Source organism: Oryctolagus cuniculus, chromosome 3 (genome assembly GCF_964237555.1).
Source record: "Oryctolagus cuniculus chromosome 3, mOryCun1.1, whole genome shotgun sequence".
NCBI classification, from domain to species: Eukaryota; Metazoa; Chordata; class Mammalia; order Lagomorpha; family Leporidae; genus Oryctolagus; species Oryctolagus cuniculus.
In genome coordinates, this window is record NC_091434.1 from 128728320 (window position 1) to 128736435 (window position 8116).

Here is an 8116-nt window from a genome sequence, read left to right on the forward strand (position 1 = left end):
TGATTTCTGGGTCCAGAATTGTGGTATAGCATATTTAGCCACTGAATGTGTTGCCATCATCCCATAACAGAGTGCCAGTTCAAGTCCCTGCTCTCTGCTTCTGATCCAGCTTCCTTCTAATACACCTAGAAAAGCAATGGAATATGGCCCAAGTACTTGGGCCCCTGCTACCCTGTGGGAGACTCAGGTGGAATTCTAAGCTCCTGGCTTCAGCCTGGCCCAGCCCTGGCTTTGTGGCCACTTGGGGAGTAAACCAGTGGATGGAAGATCTACCTCTCTTTCACTCTGTCATTCAAATCAATCAATCAATGATTTTTCTTATAAAAGAAAAATTTTGTCTTCCTTTTTAATTTCTTCAGTGATTCATTGGTCATTTATCAGAGTGTTGTTCAATTTCCATGTATTTGTAAATTGCTCCTTCTTGTTGTTGATTTTTAGTTTTATTTATTTGTGGTCTGAAGAGATGTCATTTTTTTAAATTTGCTGAGACTTGATTTGTGGCCTAATATGTGTTCTACCCTAGAAGATGCTCTGTGTGCTGATGAGAAGGACACATTTTCTGCAGCTGTCAATGTCAGGTCCATTTGCTCTGTAATGTGTCTTTGTTGATTTCTGTCTGGGTGATCTGGACATTGATGGCGTGGGGTGTGGAAGTCCCTCACTGTTATTAGGGTCTGTCTCTCCCTCCTTTAGGTCTAATACTGTTTGCTCTGTGTATTGGGTGGCCTGTGTTGTATGCATATGTATTTACGATTACAATATCTTCTTGCTGGACCCAACCTCTTAACAACATAGAATGTCCTTCTTTGTCTCTTTATAGTTTTTGGTTTAAAGTCTGTTTTATCTGGTTCTAGCCCATTTTTGGATTCTATTTGCATGGTGTATCTTTTCCAGCCCTATATTTCCAGTCTATGACCTGTGAAGTGAGTGTGTTTTAGTCAGCAATAAGTTGGGCCTTATTTTATTTATCCATTCAGCCAATCTGTATCTATTCTTGCCAGAAGAATTGAACCCATTTATATTCAAGGTTAATACTGATAAATAAGAACCAACTCCTGGCATTTTTTGATTGCTTACCAATTGTTTAATATATTCTCTATTTCTTTCTGCCTCTTGTTATTATTTTTGTGTTTTGGTTGCTTTCTGTCATAAGATTGAGTCTCTCTTTTGCATATCTGTTAGTGAATTTTGTACTGTGTTTTCCTGATTGCTGTGATTTATGGTCACATCCCTCTTACGTAGGACTGCTGTTGGGATTTCTTGCAGGGGTGGTTTGCTGGTGAGGAAAGGCCATGCCCCTTCCGCACTTCCAAAGGATAGCTTAACTTTGTGACTTGTTATGTAACTCCACTGTGGTGGGAGAACGCACTTTCTATGATTTCAATGCTTTCAAGCATCTGGAGGCTCACGTTAGGCTTGGCTTGGGGTCTGTCCTAGATAACGTTTCACGTACGCTGGAGGAGGATGTGTGCTCTGCTTAGGGTGGAGTGGTTTATGCCGTTGCAACAGTCTTCTATCTGCTGACTTCTGCCTTTATAGAAAGCGAGTGGCAGTCTCCAGCTACCATTATCAAATGCTTTGCTCCTTGGCTCCTGGCTTCATCACAGAATTCTGCAATCCTTCCGTGTCCTCACCATCAGCACACGGTTCCCGTCTTACGCAATAAAAATTGTTTTCTCGTAGACCAGACCAGGAGAGTCACAGATGAAGGTCATGGCAGGGTTGGGTTCTGATGCGGACCTTCCTGGGCTTGAGGCAGCCACTGTGTCCTCACGTGGCCTCCCCTGTGAGAATGTGAGTTGGGGATGGGTGGGGTGTGGAGACGAGAGACAGCTCTGGTACTTTTTTCTTTCAAAGATACCAATCCTATCATGTCACAGCTCCACTCTTTTGACATTATTTGATCTTCATTACTTCCTTATTCTCTGTCTACTCTCACAAGTTTAGGGTTTCAGCATACAAATTTGGGGAGACATGAACATTCCATCTGTATTAACCCTATCACTAACCGTGCCTCATGGTCACAGCATATCTGCTGCTGTTCCAACATTCACTTCTGTGCTCCAGACACCAGAAACAAGGCAAGGGAAGACGGGCACTTGCTAGCTGAGTTCTATTTCTTTTGAAGAAGTGATCTCTGAATTGCTGCTCCAATTTCCCTGAATTTCATGGGTCACGGTCTTGTCCCATGGTTACTTCATCTTCTGGGGAGGCTGCTAAATGTAGCTTTTGTTAGCTAAGCTCTTCGTTTGCCCCCCAAAATCAGAGTTTGATTAACAAGGAAAGAAAAGGATGTTTAGGTCAGTGAGCAACTGGCAGTTTCTACTCCAACCTTCTCATTGGGCCATCTGTCACCTCTTACATGCTCATCTCAACCACAGATGTCCCCTTCTATGTCCTGCCCCGTGATTGCGTCCAGCTCAAAGCCCAGGACCCTTGGGTTGTTGTCCTGTCCCTCAGGGGCAGGTGGAGTTTGTCAGGGACCTGCAAGCCATAAACCGCAAAAACAAGTCATCCATCCCATGGACCACACCGTGGTGGGCAAAGGATGGAGATCGTCACAAGAAAACTGCACTCAGAAAACAGAGTGGGGGGCACCTTGTGATCACCACCCCAAGTTGGCTGCCTGGCAGTGGCCAGCCACTGGGCTGTGCTGTGTGTGCCCTCTGAGATCCTGTGGCCACACTAGAACCCACAATCAGTGTGCCAACAACCTGCTTCCTACTGGCAGTGAGTTCAGGGTCAGGACCTTGCGGCCAGCCGTTGGGTTTTTATTTGTTAGTAATACAGTAACTTTGTCTTCTCGCAGGGTATAGCACTTAGTCCATCATAAAGCCATTAACTCAAGGTATTAACTCTGGCCCAATCTGTGAGCAGGTAATCACTGCCCAGCCACCTGCCTCCTGGTATGTGTTTTGATTTGACTGTGAAATGCCTCACACATAAGAGTGTATATGATACACAGGGACTGGTAAAAATCAAAACCAGACCCCAGGTTGTCTTGACCCACAGGTGGGTAAAAAAAACAGCACACTGGGGACAGCGCTGTGGCTCAAGGGGTTCAGCTGTTGCCTGTAGTGCAGGCAACCGGTATGAGTGCCCATGTTGGTCCCAGCTGCTCCACTTCCACTCCAGGTCCCTGCTAATGCTCCTGGGAAAGCAGCAGAGATGGCCCAAGCACTTGGATCCCTGCACCCACGTGAGAGACCTGCATGGAGTTCTAGGCCCCTGGCTTTGGTCTGGTTCAGTCCTAGCCATTGCAGCCATTTGGGGAGTGGACCAGTGGATCGAAGATCTCTCACTCTCTCTCTAACTCTGCCTTTTAAGTCAATCAATCTTAAAGAAAGAAGGAAACCACACATTGTGGTGACTTAGAAGCCTGGGTTTCCTCTCCAGTGATGCTCACTCTCTCTTTCCGGTGGTCCCTAGCTTCTGGTTTTGTATTAATCATTCCTTTGCTTTTCTTTACACTTTTCACATATTTATATATTGCTTTAGAATATAGGATTAGTTTTGCCTGATTTTGCACTTAAAAAAATATTTTTTATTCATTTGAAAGGCAGAGTGACAGAATTAGAAAGAGTTCATCCCAAATGGCCTCAGCGGCCAGGGCTGGGTTAGGCCAAAGCGAGGAGTCAGGAGCTCCATCCAGGTCTCCCATGTAAACAGCAAGGACCCGATTACTTGGGCCATCTTCTGCTGTCTTACCCTCTTGTCCCGATTTATGAGAATTCTTGATTCATCCTGGACATGGATTCTATGACCATTGTCATTTACTCAACAGGTTTTTTTTAAAGATTTATTTATTTATTTGAAAGTCAGAGTTACACAGAAAGAGAAGGAGAGGCAGAGAGAGAGAGAGACAGAAGTCTTCCTTCTGTTGGTTCACTCTCCAATTGGCTGCAACCGCTGGAGCTGCGCTGATCCAAAGCCAGGAACCAGGAGCTTCTTCCAGGTCACTCACACGGGTGCAGGGGCCCAAGCACTTGGGCTATCTTTTTCTTTTTCTTTTCTTTTCTTTTTTTTTTTTTTTTTTTTTTTGACAGGCAGAATGGACAGTGAGAGAGAGAGAGACAGAGAGAAAGGTCTTCCTTTGCCGTTGGTTCACCCTCCAATGGCCGCCGCGGCCGGCACGCTGTGGCCGGCGCACCGCGCTGATCCGATGGCAGGCGCCAGGTACTTCTCCTGGTCTCCCATGGGGTACAGGGCCCAAGGACTTGGGCCATCCTCCACTGCACTCCCTGGCCACCGCAGAGAGCTGGCCTGGAAGAGGAGCAACCGGGACAGAATCTGGTGCCCCGACCGGGACTAGAACCCGGTGTGCCGGTGCTGCAAGACGGAGGATTAGCCTAGTGAGCCGCGGCGCCGGCCATTTGGACCATCTTCTACTGCTTTCCCAGGCCACAGCAGAGAGCTGGATCAGAAATGGAGCAGCCAGGACTTGAACTGGTATCAATATGGGATGCTGGCACTGCAGGCATTGGCTTTGCCCACTGCTCCACAGCATCCCCCTTCCCACCCCCTTTTTTTAAGGCTGACATTGTTGGGCTCCATAACTGTTGATCCCAGCCCTCGCCCATCCCCTCTGCTCACTGGCACAGTGAATGTGGGGGGCGGGGAGAGCCACACTCCCAGTCTGATCTTCCCTGTGGGCTGTTGCCTGACAGAGAACTCTTGGCGGATGCAGACTGAGAAGGCCTGTAGGCTACTTTCTTCCATTCTCTTTGCCCTGATGTGCAGAAGCAGCTGGGGCCTTCCACCCTTCAAGTCTCCCATTACAGGCCCACAGCAGATTTGGAGGGCAGGGGCCAGGCCGAGGGGAACAGTCGTCCTTTGGTATCTGAGGGGAATTGGTTCCAGGGCTCCACCCCACTCCCAGGACATTTGAGTCCCTTATACACTTGGGCGGAGTATTTGCTTAGAAACCAACACCCTCCCATATTCTTTCAATACATTCAGGGTCAATTAGCACCAGTTAGGATCTATTGGGCAATCCAGGTGCACACGCCGCTTTTTTCAGGATGTCTGCTTTCCTGAGTCTGCTACAGGGCCGCTGCCCGCAGCCCAGTCTTGCTCCGGCCTTTCTCTGTGAGGTTCCACCTTTGTGAATAAGGAGGCAAGGGAACCAGGTCTCGAAAACTGCCTCCCTGGGGCTGGGGTTTCAGCTAAGCTGCTACCAGCATCCCATATGCACTCTGGTTCAAGTCAGGGCTGCTCCATTTCCTACATAGCTCCCTGCAAATGAGCCTAGGAAAGCAGCAGAAGACGGCCCAAGTACTTGAGCCCCTGCCACACACACACACACACATGGGACACCCAGATAGAGTTCCTGGCTCCTGGCTTCAGCCTGGCCCAGCCCTGGCTGTGGTGCCCATTTGAGGAGTGAGCCAGTGGATGGAAGATTCCTCTCTCTCTCTCTCTCTCTCTGTGTGTGTGTGTGAGTCTGCCTTCCAAATAAATACATCTTTTAAAAAACATGAAGGAAAGAAACATCATCTGCAGACGCTCGTGGCCAGGTGCATGCTGAGTAGGGCCAAGGGCCAAGACCACCATGTGCAGAATGTGTGCTGAGCCAGAGCAGCGACTCCTGTGGGGTTGTAGAGCAGAGAACCTGGGGTTCCAAATACGCATCTCAGGGCATGATCTGTTTGTGAAGATGCGTCCCTGCTCCCCTTGCATATGCGCCCCATGGCTATGATGAGCCCCACAGCTCCCATCTGGGGGACTTGACTTTGGGGGACACATGAAGGGCACACAATACATTTCTGTGGGACTTCCCCACAAGCTCCCCCACCAACACCTACTTCGTTCTCACTGGCGTGTGGTTCACTCTCTCTTCGAGGGCACCTGGAAAGTGTAGCTTTTCAGCAGGGCAAATACTGCTGACCCCCAACAAAAGCAGGTTTTGTCAACAAGGGAGAAGGGAGACAAGGCCTTGGGTGGCAAGTCCAACGAGTTGGGGCAGAAAGAAGTTTGTCCCTGCAGAATCATTAGAAAGACTGAAAAAGCACGTGATACAAGGCTTCCAGAGGTAACGCTGCTCAATTGCTCTGATCAGCCTTGGAACCCCTGCCCCTGCTGCCTGCCGTGTCAGCGCACAGCCTCCGCCTGCCTCTTCCTCCAGTCACTCCCTCACTGGGGGCCTCCTCTGGGCACAGCCTTTTCGGGGAAGCTACAAGGGAAGCTGAGAAATGCAGCTTTAAGAATTTCAGGGGTTAAGATGCTGCATGTGCTGCTGGCACTGTGGCGTAGTGGGGAAAGCCAGCACCTGCGGTGCCGGCATCCCGTGTGGACACCGGTTCAGGTCCTGGCTGCTCCACTTCCGATCCAGCTCTCTGCTATGGCCTGGGAAAGCAGTGGAAGATGACCCAAGTCCTTGGGTCCCTGCACCCATGTGGGAGACCTGGAGGAAGCTCCTGGCTCCTGGTTTCAGATCAGCACAGCTCCAGCTGTTACAGCTATTTGGGAAGTGAACTGCTGGATGAAAGACCTCTCTCTCTCTCTCTCTCTCTCTCTCTCTGCCTCTGCCTCTCTGTAACTCTGCCTTTCAAATAAATAAGTCAATCTTAAAAAAAAATACTGCTTGTAACACCTGTATCCCATATTGGAATAGGTGGGTTTGAGTCCCAGGTCCAGCTTTCTGCTAACGCACACCCGGGGAGGGGGCAGGTGAGAGTTCAAGCACATGGGTCCCTGTCACTCACATGGGAGACCTAGATTGAGCTCTTGGCTCCCAGCTTCAACCTCACCCAAACCAGCTCCAGCCGTTGTGGCCACCTGGGGAGTGAATCAGTGGATGGAAGACCTCTCTCTCTGTCTCTCCCTCTCTCTGTGACTCTGTCTTTCAAATAAGAAAATAAATCTTTAAACAAAGAACCTGTAGATATGAGGAGGGGGCTGCCTTGCTTATGCTTTCCTTGTTATGTGTGTACAAGAGAGACCTTCCCTTCAATAAATACAAACAAGATCCTCCAACAAGCATAAAATACAGATTCTGAAATGCTAAGACAGCACTGCATGAGGCTTGATTGCCAGTGTCTTCTCCTGTTGATCCATAAAATATTGGTGCATCACACAATCGTGGGCTCCTATGGTTCCATGAATACACTGTGCATGCACTGGGAAGGGAATGAAAGATCCCGGGTGAGGCAGGAGCTTAGCTTTGTTTAGCTGTTTGTTTATTTAAAAATTTATTTATTTATTTGAAAGGCAGAGTTACAGAGAGAGAGGGAGGCAGGGAGAGAGAGAGAGAGGGAGGCAGGGAGAGAGAGAGAGAGAGAGAGAGATCATCCATCTGCTGGGTCACTCCCCACAATGGCTACAACAGCTGGAGCTGAGCCAATCTGAAGCCAGAAGCTTCCCCTGGGTCTCCCACGTGGGTGCAGGGGCCCAAGCACTTGGGCCATCTTCTACTGCTTTCCCAGGCCACAGCAGAGAGCTGGACTGGAAGAGGAGCAGCCAGGACTCGAACTGGTGCCCTCTTCCCCCACCCAAGCAGTGTCTTAAATGCTGTGCCAAATGCCTGCCTCACATGGATTTCTTACTCTTCATCGCCCCGCGCTGTCTCTGTTTCTTCCCAGCTGACCCACACCTCTGCGGCCCCCACGGCTGCATTCTTGCTGTGGTCTCTTTATGTTGGAGCGCTTTCTCACCAGCCGGGACCCCCCCCACCTCCACCCCACCCCCATTACCTGCTGGTGTTGAGAGGGACTGAACAACTGCCCAGTAGCCTGAAATGATGGGAGGGGCTGCTGACTGACAGTCACATGGGGTGGTCTGGCTGGGCGCTTTCTCTGGGGGAGCTCCCACAGCTAAATTTCTCAAGGGAATTCTTCTGGCTTCTAGTCCAACATCTCCTTTCAGGCCCGACAGTGGACAGAGACTGGGTTCTCGGGTCCGACCTCCATGTGCTGGTGAGGATTGTGTTCTGCTGCAAACTGCAGAAGCCCAGACACATTATTCCCACGCTGGCCCCAGGGTGGGTATATTGTGACAGACAACCACTGTACAAGAACCCTTCAAATAATCTATGGAAAATCTGTATTATGACATATCTGGTACACAGAGGGTCTCTGTCCACTTGACCTCAGCAATAGATGCTCAGAGATTCTCAAGA